This window comes from Bubalus kerabau, chromosome 7 (genome assembly GCF_029407905.1).
Source record: "Bubalus kerabau isolate K-KA32 ecotype Philippines breed swamp buffalo chromosome 7, PCC_UOA_SB_1v2, whole genome shotgun sequence".
Lineage (NCBI taxonomy): Eukaryota > Metazoa > Chordata > Mammalia > Artiodactyla > Bovidae > Bubalus > Bubalus kerabau.
Genome location: NC_073630.1, coordinates 77,222,910 through 77,244,212, shown reverse-complemented (window position 1 = coordinate 77,244,212; position 21,303 = coordinate 77,222,910). Strand labels below are relative to the sequence as shown.

Below are 21,303 nucleotides of genomic sequence, written 5' to 3'. Positions count from 1 at the left end.
TCAATCATCACCATGCGAGAAGTCTTCTTCTTTTCCCTCTATGGAAAAATGATTTGATATAACCTCAGTCTAGCTTAGGATATCCATATCTTTTTAAGATCATCTACAACACACTGACTCAGAGGCCATGTCATTCAACACATAGAATCCTAGAACACAATCGCTTCCCCAAAGTCATTCATCTTCCTGAGTCACTTAAGATTTTCTTAGAGCTAAGATGCCCGTGATTTCCACTTTCATCCTCCATGTTAAGTAAAAAATATACAAAAGAATTTCATTCAAAGACAGTCTGTTAAAACATAAGCTCATAAGCTAACAGAAAACTCTGGGCATAGATTTTGCTTTTATTTTAAATTTATAAATATTTTCCATTCCATTTATTTCACATGAGACTGCTTCACCTTGACAACACATTTTTTCTCATAACCTAACAAAAATTTGACACTTTTTTATATATATACCATGATTATGTCCTTGGATGTATAAACGCAAACACCCTCTATAGCAGTTTTTGCCAAGACATGTTCTATAGGATTGTCCCCTGAGGTGTCTTTTCTCAAAGCTAGTTAAACAAATATGGAAACTGCTGTATTCCCCATGCACCCTCCCTTAGAAATTTACAATAAATACCAACATTTTAAAGGCTCTTAGAAATCTCATCAAAATGAAACATATTAAACTATGTTTCACTCAGAGGGCTTTTTTTAAAGTAACAGATTTTTTCATATTACAAACAACAATAACTACGTTGAAAAAATAATATTTTAGAAATTTTGAATCATCCAAATTTTAATTAATGCATTGTGATTCCTTGGATTACTTTTCAGATTAAGTAAACTGAGAAACTATGCAAGAGATTGAAGGCAGTTATGTAGGTCTTAAACATTGTTCACCACTGATCTTTTTAAGGGATTGCTATTTCAAAAATTATTGAAATAAATTATCATAGTGATCAGAATTTAATTAAAAAGTAAATAGAGTGAATATTTCATGGTTTGCATGAATATTGCATATTGATATGCAAATTATGGATAGAAATTATTTTTAATTGCTGTCTTAAAATCTCAGTAGAGCTATCAGAAGGAAACTTTCAATTTTTTTTCTTTTTACTTTTGCTCTGATCGTTGGAAAAGACATTTTATACCTACTGTGTGCCTGGGCATTTGACATTTGAAAAGTCCCATAAAGAGATTCTAAGAGCCTTCAATCATCACATAACTGTTTTCTACTAAATGTTGATATGAAAAGGGGCTTCAAAATGAATAAAAGGCCTTCCTGAAGTATGTTAACTTTTGATCTTCACTTGATCCTGAGGGAGAAACAAACAAAGAACAGTTTCTCTTTCAGGTTCAGCTAAGCACAGTTTTTCAGATACATGTGCTAAGAGCACATGGTTAAATGTTTCCGCAAAAGGGATCCCAAATTCTCCAGGGTCAGCAACTTAAAAAAAAAAAAAAAAGTACTGTATGTGTTGATTTAATAATATCTATCATGAAGCCCTGCAGCACAACAGTGGGTTAAAGAACTTTATGTTTTCATCAGGTTCTGAATGAATGAGGTCCTGCCTAAAACTGGAACACAAGTACTTAAAGAAAAAGTAAATAAAAAAGAGTAAGAGAACTAACTTGGAGTGAAAGGAAAAAACTTAGGATGTAGATGAAAACACTTTAAAACTTTCAAAGCTGGTGCCTTTTTCAAAGTTTTTCTATTAATAAATGAAAGCCTTTGTAACATAGTATTATATCTCGAAGTCTGATAAAGAATGTTTAATATTCATTCACATTTTTAAAGTGGTATTCCCTCATGGTTTGACTGTACATGGTCAAACACTACAGTTTCAATAAAGAAACAACATGACATTCTGATGGATTTTCTTTTATTTTATTCACTTTCCTGCTCCAGTTATTCTCCATTTTCACCACCTTTGACTTCTCTTGTTAAAAAATAAAGATGGACTAAAAAAATTTAATTTATATTGACTAATCACCAATTTAAAGACAATGTCTAAATAAAAAATAGCTTAAGCAACTTCACTGACAAATGCACACACACAAAAAATTGTTATAGGTTCAGATCAAGGACCCTATTTCAGATAGACCAGCTTGTTTTGTTGTTGTTGTTGTTCAGTCGCTAAGTTGTGTCTGAATCTTTGCAATGCCATAGACAGAAACACACCAAGTTCCCCTATCCTCCACTATCTTCAGAAGTTTGCTCAAATTCATGTCCATTGAGTCAGTGATGCTATCTAACCATTTCATCCTCTGTCGCCCCCTTCTCCTTTGGTCTTCAATCTTTCCCAGCATCAGAATCTTTTCCAGTGAGTAGGCTCAAATTCACTTTTATTTTAAAACAATCTGGATTCAGCTTAATAATCAATGAAATGTAATTATTAATCATTTTACATTCTATTCATTGTTATAATTCAATAATACATTTTATCAGATTTAGTTGGATATACAGATACTTGACTTTGAGTACATTATTTAACCCTTCAGGTTGCAGACCCTTATATGAAGAACCAGGCTTCCAGCCTCACCAGGCAACTTTTATAAGCCTTCTATTTTGTCTGACCTCCTCCATACCATCCTCACCACATGATGATCTTGGTTGCCATTTCTGTGTAGAAATAAAAACAATGGACACATTTCTTCTCCACACACTTAGAAGTAATATTCAGCATACACAGTTGTCCTCTCATGTATCCCTCTAGGCTCAGGGGAATAATTGCTTCCCTCCTTCTCTAAATATAACTCCTGTATTTCACTCCTCCATATCGTTTCTCAGTTTCTGTAGGGCATTACAGGTTCCTGATTTTTATGACTTTCTTCTCTGACCCAGATCTTGAAACTTATGTCCGGTCTTTCCTTTCATTACCTCCAAGCAACTACAATACTATATAATAGTAGTTGGTGGTTCAGAAAGCCTCAAAGTAAAAAAAAAAAAAAAAGAAGAAGAAGAAAGAAAGAAAATCATTGCCCACTTTTACCAAGACATGAAAATAGACTAAGTGATATTAAGAACATTTTCAACATCTGAAATAAAATTAAATTCTAAAAAGAGTTGGGATCACAGGAGGAAATAGTTTACAAAAAGCCAGGAAATGTATAAATCTATTATCCTGCCCCTAGAGTAAGCTAATGAGATTAGTGGTAGTAACACTGGAATAGAATGGAATAGAAGTCAGAAAATTGCCTTTCTGCTGCATTTCGTCATATTTTTATCTGAAGTGATTCACCTTTAATGAACCTCAGTTTTCATTTCTATAAAATGAGAGAGTTGCTAGTGTTTTAAAACTGCTGGCCACAATCCATTCAGAAGGGGTGAGCAGAGGTGGTTTCACTTGTGTAAAACCTGTGCTGCGTCTCAGGGCTTCATGCTCAGGGGGCCCCAAGCTTGGATTAATGATCTGCTAATGCAATCTTGAAATCTTTAAAATTTTAAATAAATCTTTAAATAATAGTTTGACCAAGGGGAACCATAGTTGCTTTTGGATCTGCAAAATATATAGCTGGTCCTGGTGGTTAGATCAGTTTGATGGGTTGAGGTCAGCTTTCTTTTTCTTAATAAATTAGTTGAAAAGCTAAGGTATGCCACATAAAGTATAAATATTCTTTCATAATATTCTTTTTCCAGTTTTGTTTACATGCATGCATACATCTGTGTAGAGCAGGCAGAGGAGTTTTGTTTGCATAACATACTTTTAATGTGAGTTGTGGTCAGAGATTACTAAGGTCTCTACCAGTTCTAACATTCTAAGTTTCTATGTCTCTCACTATTAATTGAGATTACATAATTAAAGAGAAGTATACCTGTGGCGGATTCATTTTGATATTTGGCAAAACTAATACAGTTATGTAAAGTTTAAAAATAAAATAAAATTTAAAAAAAAAAAAAGAAAAGCCTATCATCCAGTAGGAAAACCAAATGATTCCTCACAAAAAGATTCAAATTCAATCCAACTAGAGCCACTTTCCATTTGAAACATTCCTATATACAAAATAAAATAATAATAATAGACATTATTACGGAACTATAAAATAAACATACTTTTTAAATTAATCAAGATCAGTACCACACAGTGTCTAACAACAACAAAACAGGAAAGGTAGAATTATTCTTTATAAGATATCAAGCATGTATTCTCCAAAGATTATAACATGCTTAACTATAAGGGTTCTCATTATGTTTTATCTTCCAACATCATCATCATAAATGTTAATATAACTTTTGGAAACCTCAATTATTTAGAACTTATACTTGGTCTTTTAAAAAATATATAACATTGAATATGATTGTACACAACATTCTGATATCTATTTATTGAACCTGCTCGTTGAACCAGGGATAAGACACCATATTCATGCAATAATAAGCACTCTCCTGAGATGGGTGTGTTGATATAAAACTGAAAAATGTATCTAAGCCATATAATTTTTTTTCATATTTAGAAAGCAATGGCATTTTTTCTCTTAAAGAAACTACTTTTACAACCCACATTTACAAAATGTGAGCTTTCTAGAGATTAAAAGCTTTTTCCAACCAAGCAGAAATAGGATGGAGTTAAAACATTTTCCTGACATACTCTAGACACACCAGAGATCAACAGGGAAGCAGTAAGAAAACCCAGTCAGCGTTAATACTCTCCAGAGAGAAGGTTGAAAAGATAAAATTATGACCCCAAGGTGAAACCAAGAGCCAGGGAGACTTCTGCTTATAATTATAGTTCCAAAACCATGTCAATTTAAGTGCATTTCAGATTTTTATATGTGAATTATTTGTCAAATTGCTACCATTACACATGCCATACATATATTTTGGGTGCTCATAACAAGCACCTTGCAGCTAGAATACAGTTTGGGTATACAGAATCTGAGTCTGATACATAGCTATCATTTTTTTTTTCCTGTGGTTAAAAAAGTCTTATTCATACCCTACTTGATAATACAACACAAGCAGCATTTCTAATGTGTCCCAGCATTTAGACGAAAGATCAGAGAGGAGCAATCCAGCAGTAGTAAAACCAATCAGTGTTATGAGTGTCAAGAAATTAGCTATATGTTTATGCAAAAAGAAATCATGGATAAAGTTGACAGTTCATAAGAAGTTAAAAGACTTGTACTCGTCTTCTATTTCAACTCCAGCCATGATTTTGTTTTATCTTGCACTTCAGGGACCTTATTAGCAAAGGGAGGCAGTGAATATGTTTCAAACTCATCTTCCAGACTTACTGTTAGAACGACTGAGAGACAATATGGTATAGAGAAAGATGCCAGTCTCTGAAGCTTGAGAATCTTGTCTCAAGCTGCTGTATGAATGAGGGCCTTCACTCCCAGAGAAGGTCAATTTTTTTTCATGTGTAAAATGAAACATCTTATAATACATAGTTTACAGAATTGAAATGCAAATCAAAAAATTTCTTGTATGGTTAAACTGATTTGCAAACAGTAAATTGCTACTATTAATGTTAGATTACTATCTTGAATTTACATGAGACATACTTCAAAGAGGATCTATTTAGACATCCTGGATCTAAATTCCTAGGAAAATAACTATTAAGGAAGACATATAATTCCAGTATCCGCAGAATACTGGAAAAATCTGCAACGATACAATGCCATAAACTATGCAGTGAATAGTGTTAGGACAAAAAAAAAAATACACAATTTGATGGTCTATCCACATTTATCCATCTGAAATGAAACAAACCTACAAGCTGAAAAAAAGTAGGACAAAAGTAGGAAGGGCCTTACTTGTTTAGAGGCGTGGAACCATCTCACCAACCAGGTATTAGGGAGTTTTGGTTGCCCTATAAGAACTTCTCTTCCAGCTCATTCATTCCTGTTCCACATCCTACACATATACATACTGTAGTAACAGCTACTACCACAAATTTTACCTGAAGAAAGGACCAATTATGGTTAGATAGATAGGATGTTCTTACCAGTCTGGTCTGTTTAATGTGCTGGAACTTCAAGTGGACCTAACATAATTCAATCCCATGGACAAGAAATGAGCAAGTGGTGAGGATTTCAAAATCAAATTAAAGTGCTCCTTCTAGGAGAAGAGTAAATAGATGTCACTTGATCTATAACTAGATAAAACAGCAAAGCATTATAATCACTGATTCTCTATCAGTACGAGATAAGACCACACTTTCCACATATAGCACGGTTTTTCTGATCTGACCTCTGCCTTCCCCAGTGTCATTTTTGCCATTTTACATTGCATATTGCTGCTGCTGCTGCTAAGTCGCTTCCGTCGTGTCCGACTCTGTGCGACCCCATAGACGGCAGCCCACCAGACTCCCCCATCCCTGGGATTCTCCAGGCAAGAACACTGGAGTGGGTTGCCATTTCCTTCTCCAATGCATGAAAGTAAAAAGTGAAAGTGAAGTCGCTCAGTCGTTTCTGACTCTTAGCGACCCTATGGACTGCAGCCTACCAGGCTCCTCCGTCCATGGAATTTTCCAGGCAAGAGTACTGGAGTGGGGTGCCATTGCCTTCTCCAACATTGCATATTACATTCTGGCAATATCCAAATGCTTGTATTTCTTTATTAACTCAGTGTTATTTCTGTACTTCATAATTTGCCTTAAAATAAAAACAGCTTTGCCCTTATACACATGCTGCACAAAGCTACTGCCTTCATATCATCAAGCCTCAAGTGACAAGTCTTCCAGATATCTTTCTAACTGTGAGGCTTGACTTCTTGGTCTTCTCCTGTGTTCTCACAAAATTGTATGCACAGACTTGTACTACATTTATCACATCAAAAAAAATCTATATATTTCTACTCCCTTACTGCAACAGGTAAACCAGTTTCCTGGGACGGACACTGTGTCCTGGTCTCCTTTGTGGTGTTAGCACCAGACACAGAGCCTGTCTATGCCTTTTCTAGATGCAGCAGTATTTCAGATGGTAATCCAAGTTCTAAGATTCCGTGTAGGGCACAGGTGGTCTGGGACAAAACCACAAGAGCCAAAGGTAAGCAAAAGGTAGAGCCAAAGGGAAGCATCAGGCATAATCCAAAATTGATCACTTGAGCCGACAGCCCAGCATTAATCCAGTAGAAAGCAAAGTCCAAGAGTCCTTAGCTCAGGAGCAGATGAAAGCCACTCATGGACAGGTAAAAAGAGAAGCAAATCAAGAGTATAGCAAGTGGATCATATCAGAGAACTGAAAGCAGAATCTAGAACTCTTCTTCTCACTAGGATCCGAGTTTCAGGAAACCTAAGAGCAGCTCTTGTTTCAGGACCAGTGGGTAGGAAGAAGGTTAAAGATATAAAGATGGTCAGAAAGCTGTGAAGGTAACTTCACATGTAATATCTATTTGTGCTCATTACATCTTTACTAAACCTAAGACAAAATGTAACTTGATGTCACAAATATAAATTAAGTGTCCTTTTAAAAACTAAAACCTCAGTCTTTTGACTAAACCCATCTAATAGAAGATTGCAATCAACAGCTGCCTAAAAGTATGTTACATTGGCTCCTACATTATGAGACAGTAAACCATCAAAGGAGTCCACAAAATTATTAAGTATATTGGTTACAATGTTTTGGAAACTGTTTTCAAATGCATTACTATATGTAGTTTCAATGCATATTAATAAATGGCAAGATAACTCAGAAATGTGTTAAACAAAAGAGTGTACACATATGTAATATTTGTAGTAGGTAAAACTGCCTGATTTGTGTTTGCAATAAACATGTGAATCTATTAAAGGGCCAAGAAAAAAAAAGTTAACATTGAATATTCAGAACAAGGAATAGTTTTATCTTAGGGAATATTTCATTGGCAGATGGAAGTGAATATGCAAAATTGTTCCAGTTAAGCAAATGTTCCAGATAAATTTTCAAGATAAAGCATATTTGCAGTCCTATGCAATTTGCACTATTTTAATAGTCTGTTACTGGATGATTTTTTATATGACATTTTTATCATCCTCCTCCTTTGGAGCAACACTATTAAAAACTGAAATGCAAGAAACACTCTGGCCAGGCACTGGATAAAAGTAGAAGTAGAATGATGATGTTTTAACGGAACTATGAAAGGATGACAGATGCACAAGGGAAAGTTCTTAAACATCTTGGAGATGAAGCCCATTAAGTCTCCAAACCTCATGATATCTGTCTCATCACTCAGTCTGGGATCCGTTATACAAATGGCTCAGCACTTCCAGGATGCATTAGACCCAGTGCCCCAGTGTTAGGGCCTTATTCCTGGAACCACAGTATTGAATTTATGGATGGAATTCAGAAAAAAAAAATTGTGATTCCAATATTATAAAAAAATACATGCCACAGGGATTAAGAGACTCTTAAATCATAAACTCTGGATTTGATTCCAGGTCTATTGAGTGTTAACATATGTCAGTCAGTTCAGTCACTCAGTCGTGTCTGACTCTTTGCGACCATATTGACCAGCAATCCAGGCTTCCTGTCCATCCTCAACTCCCGGAGCTTACTCAAAAGCATATCCATTGAGTCGGTTATGCCATTCAACCATCTCATCCTCTCTCATCCCCTTATCCCCCCACCTTAATCTTTCCCAGCATCAGGGTCTTCTCAAATGAGTCAGTTTTTCATAACAGGTGGCCAAAGTATTGGAGTTTCAGCTTCAGCATCAGTCCTTCCAAGGAATATTCAGGATTGATCTCCTTTAGGATGGACTGCCTAGATCTCCTTGCTGTCCAAGGGACTCTCAAGAGTTTTCTCCAACACCACAGTTCAAAAGCATCAGTTCTTCAGCACTCAGCTTTCTTTATAGTTCAACTCTCATATCAATACACAACCACTGGAAAAACCATAGCTTTGACTAGATGGACCTTTGTTGGCAAAATAATGTCTCTGCTTTTTAATATGCTGTCTAGGTTGGTCACAGCTTTTCTTTCAAGGAGCAAGCATCTTTTAATTTCATGGCTGCAGTCACCATCTGCAGTGATTTTGGAGACCCAAAAACTAAAGTCTGTCACTGTTTCCCTTGTTTCCCCATCTATTTGCCATGTAGTGATGGGACCACATACCATGATCTTAGTTTTCTGTATGTTGAGTTTTAAGCCAACTTTTTCACTCTCTTCTTTCACTTTCATCAAGAGGCTTTTTATTTTTATTTTTTTTTAAACTTTACATAACTGTATTAGTTTTGCCAAATATCAAAATGAATCCGCCACAGGTATACATGTGTTCCCCATCCCGAACCCCCCTCCCTCCTCCCTCCCCATTCATTCACTTTCTGCCATGAGGGTGGTGTCATCTGCATATCTGAGGTTATTGATATTTCTCCCAGCAGTCTTGAGTCCAGCTTGTGCTTTATCCAGTCCAGCATTTCTCATGATGAACACTGCATATAAGTTAAACAAACAGGGTGACAATATATAGTCTTGATGTACTCCTTTCCTGATTTGGAACCAGTTTTTCTATGTATAGTTCTAACTGTTGCTTTTTGACCTGCATACAGATTTCTCAAGTTAAGATATCTGATCTTGGGCAGTTTGGTAACTCTTAATATGCATCTGCTTCCTCACCTGTAAAATGCAAATAATAATGTCACCCACCTCATAGAGCTGCTGTAAGAAATAAATCATGCCATGACTATTAAATGCTGGCACAAAATAAATTCATGGATGAGGACAGAAAGAAATGGCTGAAATAATCAAATAGTGCAACATTCACATGAATATCTTTCTGTTGCATTGATCTATAAACTCTAAGAGTTTTTGTCACCTGTATATGCCATTAGAAATATTACTTGACTAAACTCAAATTCAGCTTGAAAATAAAAGTAAGGCTTTCTGACTTTTAGTTGGAAAAATCTATGTGTTTCACACATAATAGTAACAACTTAAATGAACCACAGTCCCAAGGTAATTTAACATTAGCTGGAAATAGCTGGCTTCTAAATCTTAATGGGAATAAAAAGAATATTTGAATATTTGTGTCACTTTACTTAAACAGACATAAGAAATGCACAACTTCTTTCCAAGTTGAATTACTAAGAAAGCTATCTTTAAATAGTCATCAAAAAATTTTAACATTCACCACATTTTTCTGAAAATAAATTTACTTTATAAAGTTTGAATAGGTTTTTGATATCAAATCCAAAGTACTCACTTTACACAAGAGAAAACTGAGTCCCAAAGATGTGTGATTTGCTCAAGGTAATATAGAGTAGTGATCAGAGACTAAGTACCAGAATCAGGTCCCCAACTACAATATCATTCATTTTAAGACCTCACAACCAACAGTGAGATGCATTGACTAGTACACAGTTACAAACTAGAGAGGCGCTGTATCCTTTGGTATTTTCTTCAGTTCAGTTCAGTTCAGTCACTCAGTCATGTCCAACTCTTTGTGACCCCATGAATTGCAGCACGCCAGGCCTCCTTGTCCATTACCAACTCCCTGAGTTCACTCAGACTCATGTCCATCGAGTCGGTGATGCCATCCAGCCATCTCATCCTTTGTCGTCCCCTTCTCCTCCTGCCCCCAATCTCTCCCAGCATCAGGGTCTTTTACAATGAGTCAATTCTTCACATGAGGTGGCCAAAGTATTAGAGTTTCAGCTTTAGCATCAGTCTTTCTGATGAACACCCAGGACTGATCTCCTTTAGAATGGACTGGTTGGATCTTCTTGCAGTCCAAGGGACTCTCAAGAGTCTTCTCCAACACCACAGTTCAAAAACATCAATTCTTCAGGGCTCAGCTTTCTTCACAGTCCAACTCTCACATCCATACATGACCACTGGAAAAACCATAGCATTGACTAGATGGACCTTTGTTGGCAAAGTAATGCTTTTGAATATGCTATCTAGGTTGGTCATAACTTTCCTTCCAAGCAGTAAGCGTCTTTTAATTTCATGGCTGCAATCACCATCTGCATTGATTTTGGAGCCCAGAAAAATAAAGTCTGACACTGTTTCCCCATCTATTTCCCATGAAGTGATGAGGCCAGATGCCATGATCTTCGTTTTCTGAATGTTGAGCTTTAAGCCAGCTTTTCCACTCTCCTCTTTCACTTTCATCAAGAGGTTTTTTAGTTCCTCTTCACTTTCTGCCATAAGGGTGGTGTCATCTGCATATCTGAGGTTGTTGATATTTCTCCCGGCAACCTTGATTCTAGCTCGTGCTTCTTCCAGCCCAGCATTTCTCATCATGTATTCTGCATATAAGTTAAATAAGCAGGGTGACAATATACAGCCTTGATGTACTCCTTTCCCTATTTGGAACCAGTCTGTTGTTTCATGTTCAGTTCTAACTATTGCTTCCTGACCTGCATATAGGTTTCTCAAGAGGCAGGTCAGGTGGTCTGGTATTCCCATCTCTTTCAGAATTTTCCACAGTTTATTGTGTATTTGCTTAACACTTACCAATTCCTATCAAGAGTCAAATATCCTATGTAAGGTGCTGATTTAAAAGATATTAAGATATTATCCATTTTCCAAAAATAGAAAAGAACTAATTTAAGTTGTGAAATAGGACTTAATCAAATATTCCTGGAAGGAAGGGTTGAAAGAGAAGATAAAATAAAGGATCATTTTCTTCATGACTTCATGGTGTGAAAAGTCATTATCAAGAGGAAAGTGTTAGTTGGCTTCCAAAATCAGGGCAAAAAAAAAAAAAGAAAAAAACAGGCAAAATGCCAGGAGATGTAGACCAGTGTGGTAGACCATATTTCCAAAGATGGTCACAGAAAAATCTCCCATTCAACATCCTGCTTTAGAAGAGAAAGAGACACTGATGTATAGAACAGTCTTATGGACTCTGTGGGAGAGGGAGAGGGTGGGAAGATTTGGGAGAATGGCATTGAAACATGTAAAATATCATGTATGAAACGAGTTGCCAGTCCAGGTTCGATGCACGATACTGGATGCTTGGGGCTGGTGCACTGGGACGACCCAGAGGGATGGCATGGGGAGGGAGGAGGGGGGGAGGGTTCAGGATGGGGAACACATGTATACCTGTGGCGGATTCATTTTGATATTTGGCAAAAGTAATACAATTATGTAAAGTTTAAAAATAAAATAAAATTTAAAAAAAAAACAATATGAATTTATATTCCCATCAGTAAGTGGAGTAGATTTCCTCTCTCTTTGAAAATGGATGGTTCCTACGATCTGTTTTGAACTATAAAATGTTGTTAGAAGTGATATTGTATAACTTCTCTTGCAAGGTCTTAAAAGGTCCACACATGTTTCAGCTCTACTGTCTTATAACACTTCCTTTGAAAACCCAGTCACCATGCTGTGAGGAACAAGTAGGTGTGTGGAGAAGACCACATGGAAAACTGAGGCTCTTGGCTGACAGCCCAAACACACTGGGCTCCCAGCTGACAGTGAGCACCCATTTCCAGCATGTAAATAAGATCACTTAGACCTCATCTGATGCCACAAGAAGCACAGCTGCTCAGAAGTGCTCTGTTCAAATTCCTGATGCTGAAAACATTGAGCAGATTAAATGCTATTGTTGGTAAGTCAACCAAACATCACCTTCTAATTATTCTTCAGGCTAAATGACCTTTCTATGTCCTTCTGTAAACACTATTATTGCCCTACCAAAGCACTTATCATGCTTCATCTTAATTACATGTATCAGCATTGCCTCTGACTGAAGCTTTGCTAGTTTCTTCCAAATGCTAGTAGCGTTAGTACAATTTTGAAAGTTAACAGAGTTGGACATAAATATTCTTTATCTTATGTATAAATTCAATGAGTAATCCCTTTCCTTCCCTTAGATAATTCTCTCTCTCTGAATTTCCAGATGGATAACAAGGGATGACATATGTTAATCCAAAGTAAATGTGCTTTCTTCCTCCCTCCTGTTCTGGCACTATTTTCCTTCTCTCTCTCAACACACACACACACACAATACAAAACAACACAGGCAAAGAAAAATACCGTTAGTCAACAGATGCACCGCTAGAATAGAAGTCAAACTGAGAGCTCATAAAGCAAAGAAAAAAGAAAGAAAAAATGTTCCTGACAGTATATAAAGAAGAAGCTGGCTAATTGCCAATTCAAAAAAGAATTATTTAGGTAATAATTTTCAAATCATATGCCATAATTTTATTACTAGAGCAAGGAAATTAATATGTAGAAGCTCAGAGCAAACTGAAGGCTTTCACACCATTTCTGGCTTGTCTAAAACTTCAGACTCCTCTCTCCTTCACACCTGAGCCAACTGAGCTTATATATAAACACATACCAAGTGCCACGAAACAAAGGCCCCTTTTCTTTAAAGTAGTTGAATATATTTTATTAGCTATATTAAAAATAAAGCAGAAACTTATTTGTTACTTATAAATGTTCAGATTTTAATGATATTTTGATGCAAACTACAAAATGCAAACTATGCAAACATAACAATCGGCTGAATTGCGTTTTCCTATAATTCATAAGCTGAAGCTCTAATACTTTGGACACCTGATGAGAAGAGCTGGCTCATTAGAAAAGACCCTGATGCTATAAGAGATTGAAAGCAGGAGGAGAAGGAGGTGACAGAGGATGGTTGGACGGCATCCCTGACTCGAGGGACATGAGTTTGAGCAAGCTCTGGGACAGGGAGCTTGGCGTGCTGCAGTCCATGGGGTCCCAAACAGTAGGACACAACTGAGCAACTGAACAACGACAAAATTCATATGCTGAAGTCCCAGTGCCTCACATCTGAGAATGTGGCTGTACTTGAAGACTGAGTCTCTAAAGAAGGGATTACGTTAGAGCGAGGTCATTAGAGCAAGCCCTAATCCAATATGACTGGTGTCCTGGTAAGAAGAGGAGTTTAGGACATACAGACACACTGAGGAAGGCCAGGTGAAGACACAGGAAGAAGCTGGCCATACACCAGCCAGGATGCGGAGCCTCAGAAACCCACCCTGCTCATCCTGTGATGGCTAACCTGTAGCCTCCAGGAGGTAAGAAAATAAAGTTCTGTTGTTTAAGCCACCCAGTCTGTGGTAATTTGTAATGCCAGCCAGAGCAGACTAATATAACTACTAACTTCCTAAATTCATGGCAATAAGCACTTCCTAAATACAATACTGGTATTACTCACAAAGATCACTTTTCCATAAATATCACCCACCACTAAAGAGAAATATAACTGAGAGAATTTCTTGTAAAAATCAATGTAACACATTCTATGGCTGTATATTTATGTGTTTTCTTCCTAAGTCTGGCCAAGTATTTCATAACAGCCTCAGGGGGACAGAAATGATATATTCAGGAACCCAGGCAGAGTGCTGCAAGTCAGAAAAGTTCAAGACTGAGATGTGGAAATAAAAAAAACTAGCTGCAGGGTTAGTTTCCTGGGGTGATGATAAACTTTCTATAATGGGAGAGAGTTTGCCTCAGATCAAAACAAGTTGTCCCGGGTGAAAGGCACCTTGATTCCTTGCTCCTATTCCATGATCCCCTATAAAACTTCTAGCTGAAGGTTTCCTTCTGTTGTTCTAGTCATTTGTTTATGTGTCTGCCTCAGTTCACTGGTCCAGAATTTCTGGTAGAGCAAAGACCATGTTTCTGGCACAACAAAGGCACATGTGCTTGATAAATTGTTGAATCAGTAAATGGATAACTACAAAAAAAAAAAAAGAAAAGAAACCAAAGATTCAGGGCATCGGACAAAATTCCAAACAACAGGCAATCAGCAATACGGGTAGATTAATGTATTTAATAGTAGATATCAGTATAATGAAGTCATTGAACAATACATATTATCAGCCCCTTGAGGCATTATTCATCTCACTGTAATTCAGTCTCAAGAAGGTCGTACTTGTTACATTCAAATTTGGTTATATGTTTATAACAGATAAACAACCAGACTCAGTCAGTGTTGAATCAATGAACTTCAGCCTTTCCTTCCAAGGAAAAGATTAATCCCAGAGTCCCTTGGGATGAGAAGACCTCTATTTGGAATATGATTTAGGAACAGAACAGAGTTAAGCTCTACAGGGACAACTTATATAGCTATACTGAATCTCTGGCCTAATCTCTAACATATTAGGTTCTCAATTTTTTTTTTCATTAAATCAATGTTCATTCACTTTCAAAATATATACAACTTAGCTCAAATGTAAAGTACTTTGCAAATTAATAAAAGCTGTGCTGTAAAACACATTTCAATAATTAATCCACTGATACCAAACATGAATGGGTGGAATTTGGTGAAATCAGCCCTTCCAGCATTGTCCTTCTTTAAGTCACATAGGGCCTGTCAGCCTCACGCAGCCCCACTCGGTATTTGATCTGCAGCCACTGAGAAAGCACATGGATCAAACTGCTTAATCAAGATGTGTTCTGTTGTACTCACCACGCCAGTTATTTTAATGTGAGCTGAGCATCCATCACTTTAATTACATATTCATAGTGCCTTAGCCATCTATATGACAACTGAATTATTAACAGTGTTGACTATATGCCTTTCTGATCCAAGGGAGAAAGCTGTAGGGAAGGAAGGGGTGAAAAGGAAGGTGGAGCTGATAGAAAGGGTGAAAGGAGAATTGACATTAATTAGACACATGCTATGTGTCAGCTGTGGTGATTGGCCTATTTATAACATCTCTCATATTATACAGTCCTCATAACAACTGTTTGAGACAGATATAATCATCTCCATTTTACAGATAGGTTAAGTGAATCTCAGAGGTTTACTAAATCAATTTAGTCTAAGACAATAATCATTTATATTTCACGATTCCATAAGTTGATTTTGGAGGCAGGGTTCAGCTGAGATATTCTCTCATCTCTGCTGGCCTTTCTCAAGCATCTGCTGTCACTGAGCATGTAGCTGAGCTTGGGAGACCTTGGTTCTGGAGGGTGGCCAGTCATTAGCTGGGGACCTCTCTCCTTCATGTAATTTCTCTACATGTGGCAAGAAGTCTGAGTGCCAATGGGCCACACAGCCATTCATTCTCTAGCCACTTCATTACATTGGCCAAAGAAATTAAAAGACCAAATCAGAGTCAAGGGCTGAGGAAATAGACATCACTGCTTACTGAGAGGAGACACAGAGTCACATGGACAGAGTGGAGAGTAAAGAATTAGAAATACTTTGCAATTAAACCAGCATAGATTGCAAGTAGCTTTTCCACAAAATCACCACACTGTTAAGCACTGAGATAGATTTTGAACTCAAGTTTTAAGTCTTAATCTTATTCTTTACTCTTTCTTCATGTTATTATTCTCCTTAAAACAAGCTGTAATTAAGTAAATGGGGTTGGGTAGAAATGCCAGTTTCTAATTAAACCAAGATAACTCTGTATCTCTCCATACCTTGGAAACCCAGTCCTTGCCTAGAAATCATTTTCAAGTAAACTAGCTTTCCATGTAGAGAAGGATTCTCCTAGGTTGAAATGCTTTTCAGGATTAGCATGGCAACCCACTCCAGTGTTCTTGCCTGGAGAATCCCAGGGACGGGGGAGCCTGGTGGGCTGCCATCTATGGGGTCGCACAGAGTCGGACACGACCGAAGCGACTTAGCAGCAGCATGTTTCACATGCATCAAATTGAGTAACTGCTTTTGAACCATTACATTGGAAAATCATTATACACAGAACTATACAAAAGTGCATACTAAAAAAAAAAAAATGAACTCAAACTGAGAAGCATAATTTTTCTTTTATAAAAACAGTAGAAACATTCTGTGGAACTAGTGTCATATAACACAACCCTGTTATCACTGTCATTGTAATTTCCTGTAATAAGGCTGCCTCTGCATGTAAAAAAAGATATTAGGATTAGAAGAATCTTGCTATCAACCTTACCCCTGTGCCCTATGGCCAATTTTTATCTATCCAGATCTTGTTCAGAATTTTCCAGACCTTTTCACATTTCTTTTTTCAAGGACTCTCCTTCAAAATGTGTTATTCCAAGTTGAATTATACTCAGTTAAGAGTCCAGTTGGTTCATCTTTTGATACAATTATGAATAGCAGCTTTCTACCTAAGCAAAGAGGATTTGGCTCCCAAAATATAAATTGTAGATACAGCAAAAAAATTAATACTAAAATAATGAGCCAAGTTTTGCTGATTCATTAGTATCCTCACAGCCTAAAGAGGAGTGAAGACAAGTAGAATCCTGCTTGCTCTGTATAACAAACAGAAATGATGCAAAACTAAAGCTCCACATACTGGCCTGCTGCCCATACATAATGTTCTCCATCTCCAACTATAGCTTTTTCTCCCATCACTGTAAGCTTTTGGAACAAATTCTATTTTATTCTAGAACAGTTCTCAGCAACTGCCACAATGCTACATAAATGGTGGATGTTCGAAACTGCTTGAACAATGACAAATTCCATTAACTCTATTGTATATCTAATTAAGAGCGGTATCCTGGGTGGGCCATTTTTGCTCTTCATCTGATAAACTGCAACAAGACCTGCAGCTTCTTGCTGCTTAGTTGCTTCAATCGTGTTCGACTCTGTGTGACCCCATGGACTGCAGCCCTCCAGGCTCCTCTGTCCATGGGACTCTCCTGGCAAGAATGCTGGAGTGGGTTGCCACTTCCCTCAGACCTAGTTTACTTTAAAATCTCCCCAAAAAATTCTTTTAAAAAGAGTTAGTACATTATTTGTGATCCTTAATAGCCTCTATTTTCTGGAAAGAATCTGTTAGAAATGCTACATATCAACTGTTTTGTTGGTCTGTTTGTCTTGTCTGATTATCTTTAAATGTTAGGTGAAAGGGAGAGATTCCTTAAAAAAAAAAAAAAAAGCCAGACTCTCAAATGCAGACTTGAATCGAACTAAACAAGTAACAAGAAGCCATACTGCAAATGACAAGTACACTGTGCTCCTCCCGTTTGAGAGAGATTCCAGCAAGGAAGTTTTTCAGAGACTGAGTATTCTCTAGAGGTCATACCCCACAGTGGTTACAACCCAGACAAGGGCACCAGGCAGGGGCACCATCCAGGATTAGGAATGGCTTTCAGAGCAAATGAATTCAAGCAGCACAGTGCTATCAGCATCATCTTGGCCTAACTTCTCACCACAGGAGGACCTCACAGGCCCTTGAACTTGACTCTGAAAATGGCACCTCTAAAAAAGGCAGGAAATTTCAGCCAATGAGCTAAGGATAACCCACACAGAGAAAATGAGGATGGCCCTCTTGGCAGGAAGCAAGAAGTCCCACAGTACTCAGGAAATAATAGCAAACAGCCAAGAAAGAAAATTTTTTAAGTACTGCAAGGTAAAACTCATTACACAAATAAGGGTAGGAGTTGTGAATAGTAACAACTAACTTTGACCCCTAGCATGCAGCATATACTACAGTAAATGTTGAATTATTATTTCATTGAATTTTCACATTGACTCCAGAAGGTAGATTCTGTTTTATTCCTATTGACAGATAAGAAAACTGGCAAGAGGTTAAATAATAATGCTCTCCAGGTCACACAGCTAGTACATAACAAGGCTTGGTTTTGAAACCACAGTTCTCTGATCCCAGAGCCCATATCTTCAACCTGTACACTATTGCCTCAAATGAAGCCTGGAGTTCCATTTAAATGAGGAAAGGATGAGCAAACCATATTCTCTTTACAAAAGGGGAATTTCCATTGTTGTTATACAACTAAATATAACTAATCATAGATAGATGATTTTGCATAAAAAAATTATTCAAAGTATGATGCTACACATAAGTATAAATTACCATTCTCAGAGAGAAGAGGATTGAGGAGCCCTTTCTTTTGGTAAGAATAGAATATCAGCTCTCTCAGTTTACAAAATAAAGCATCAATCTTCCCATTATCACTCTCTGTCATTCAAAGTACAAACATACTTAAGTAATCAGCTCAAAATCCCAAATCATCAGGTCTGAACTTGAGGGTAAAACCTTGAATGAAGTCAAAATCAATTGTCAAAATTAATTCAAACTCTCACCAAAAGGGTGAATATACTATAATTACAGTCACCATTTCTTGACCACTTATTATGTGTCAGATGCTTTACATGAATTAGCTTCAGTTCTCATATAGCAGGGCATATTGATATATGTTGTTGGTCATTTGTTTTTGTTTGTTTTAATCCCTTTTACCCATAATTGTCCCCCTCCCATTCAAATGACAGTAATATTTATCTATACATACTGTTCTTAGCTTAGCATTTGATACACAGAGAAAAATGAGTCAAATGCATGCCTTTCAAGCACTTCTACAGATTTTTATAAATATTTTATGGAAACATTAATATTGAACTATACAGTTTCAATTGCAGGAACTAGATGCTTGAGAAAAAAGTTTCTCTCCCTCAGTTTTCTCTCTTCCTTTCTCTACTTCCATCTCTCTCTTCCCAACCTTCCCTCCCTCCTTCTCTCTTTTTTAAAAGTTTAATCATTTGACTTTATTTATCAAGATCCAAATCCTACAGAATTCACCAATGAGAATTTATTCATTAACCACAGAGTGGTTAAAAGAAAAATAATGTATGAGATTATATAATAGCCTTATTTAGTGAGAGTCATATGCCAAGGATTTAGATGAGGTGGGACTGAAATGAGGTGGGAAATCCAGCTACCTGCCCCCTTCACCATCACTCAGAATTAACATCTGGTGGGGGAAAATGGTGAAATGGTAGAAACTGCAAAAGGTTATTAGGTGTATTTTGAAAAATCACAGAGTATAAAAGATAATCACCTGAAAAACTAAATATAGTACAAATATACAATGAAATATTGTTCAGCCTTAAAAAGGAAGAAAATTCTGACAGATGCTACAACATGAGTGAAGTTTGAGGATATTATGCTAAGTGATATAAGTCAGTCAAAAACAAAAAGACAAATGCTGTGTTATTCACTTATATGAGGTATTGAGAGTAGTCAAATACAGAGACAGAAGTAAAATGATTTCCAAGGGCACTTCCAGGAAGGAGAAATGAGGAGTTATTGTTTCATGAGTTTTAATTCAGCAAGATGAGAAGAATTCTGGAGATGGATGGTTGCACAGCAATGTGAAGGTACTTTTAACACTAGTGAACTGTACACTTAAAAATACTCACGATACTAATTCTATGCTATGTGTATTTTACCACAGTAATGACTTTTTTATTTTAAATAAGTATCTGACTCTCCAGAGTATATACTCAGAGGATATAAGCCTTATAGAGAAGCACCATATCCAGCATAGCAGTAGAGTAGCAGCAGCCCAGAAAGTTGTCTAAGACGATAGCTATCATCAAAGAAACAAAGATAATAACTGCTGGTGAGGATGGAGAGAAAGGGAATCATTGGATGGTGGGAATATAAATTAGTACAGCAACTATGGAAAACTGTATGGAAGGTCCTCAAAATATTAAAAATTGAATATCATGTGATCCAACAATCCTATATCTGGGTGTTTATCCAGAAGAATTGAACTCAGGATCTCAAAGAGATACCTGCACTTCCATGATCATTGAAGTATTATTTAAAATAACCAAGACATGAAGGGAACCTAAGACTCAATCAAAGGACGAACAGATAAAGGAAATGTGGTATAAATATGAATGGACTATTACTCAGCCTTTAAAAAGAAGGAAATTCTGTACACCCTAAACTTCAGTTCAGTTCAGTTTAGTCAGTCATGTCCAACTCTTTGTGACTCCATGGACTGCAGCACACCAAGCTTCCCTGTCCATCACCAACTCCCAGAGCTTACTCAAACTCATGGCCATAAAGTCGGTGATGCCATCCAGCCATCTCATCCTCTGTTGTCCCCTTCTCCTCCTGCCTTCAATCTTTCCCAGCATCAGGGTCTTTTCCAATGAGTCAGTTCTTCCCATCAGGTGGCCAAAGTATTGGAATTTCAGCTTCAGCATTAGTCCTTCCAATGAATATTCAGGACTGATTTCCTTTAGGATTGACTGGTTTGATCTCCTTGCAGTCCAAATAAACCTCAAGAGTTTTCTCCAACACCACAGTTCAAAAGCATCAATTCTTTGACATTCAGCTTTCTTTATAGTCCAACTGTCATATCCATACATGACTACTAGAAAAACCAAAGCTTTGACTAGATGGACATTTGTTGGCAAAGTGATGTCTCTGCTTTTTAATATGCTATCTAGATTGGTCATAGCCTTTCTTCCAAGGAGCAAGCGTCTTTTAATTTCACAGCTGCAGTCACCATCTGCATTGATTTTGGAGCCCCAAAATATAGTCTCTCACTGTTTCCATTGTTCCCCCATCTATTTGCCATATAGTGATGGAACCAGATGCATGCTCTTAGTTTTCTGAATGTTGAGTTTTAAGCCATCTTTTTCACTCTCCTCTTTCACTTTCATCAAGAGGCTCTTTAGTTCCTCTTTGCTTTCTGCCACAAGGGTGATGTCATCTGCA

General features: G+C 37.0%; 1 long non-coding RNA gene across 1 annotated transcript in view; it reads right to left on the bottom strand.

The window, feature by feature from the left end:
- Positions 1 to 2,096: 2,096 nt before the first annotated feature.
- Positions 2,097 to 21,303, bottom strand: part of LOC129657246 (uncharacterized) — a 36,515-nt gene continuing 17,308 nt past the window's right edge. The window contains exons 2-3 of the long non-coding RNA XR_008716636.1: positions 14,379 to 14,570; positions 2,097 to 2,364 (exon numbers count right to left, since the gene is read on the bottom strand). This is a non-coding gene — a long non-coding RNA (uncharacterized LOC129657246). The remainder of the gene's footprint in view (positions 2,365 to 14,378; positions 14,571 to 21,303) is intronic.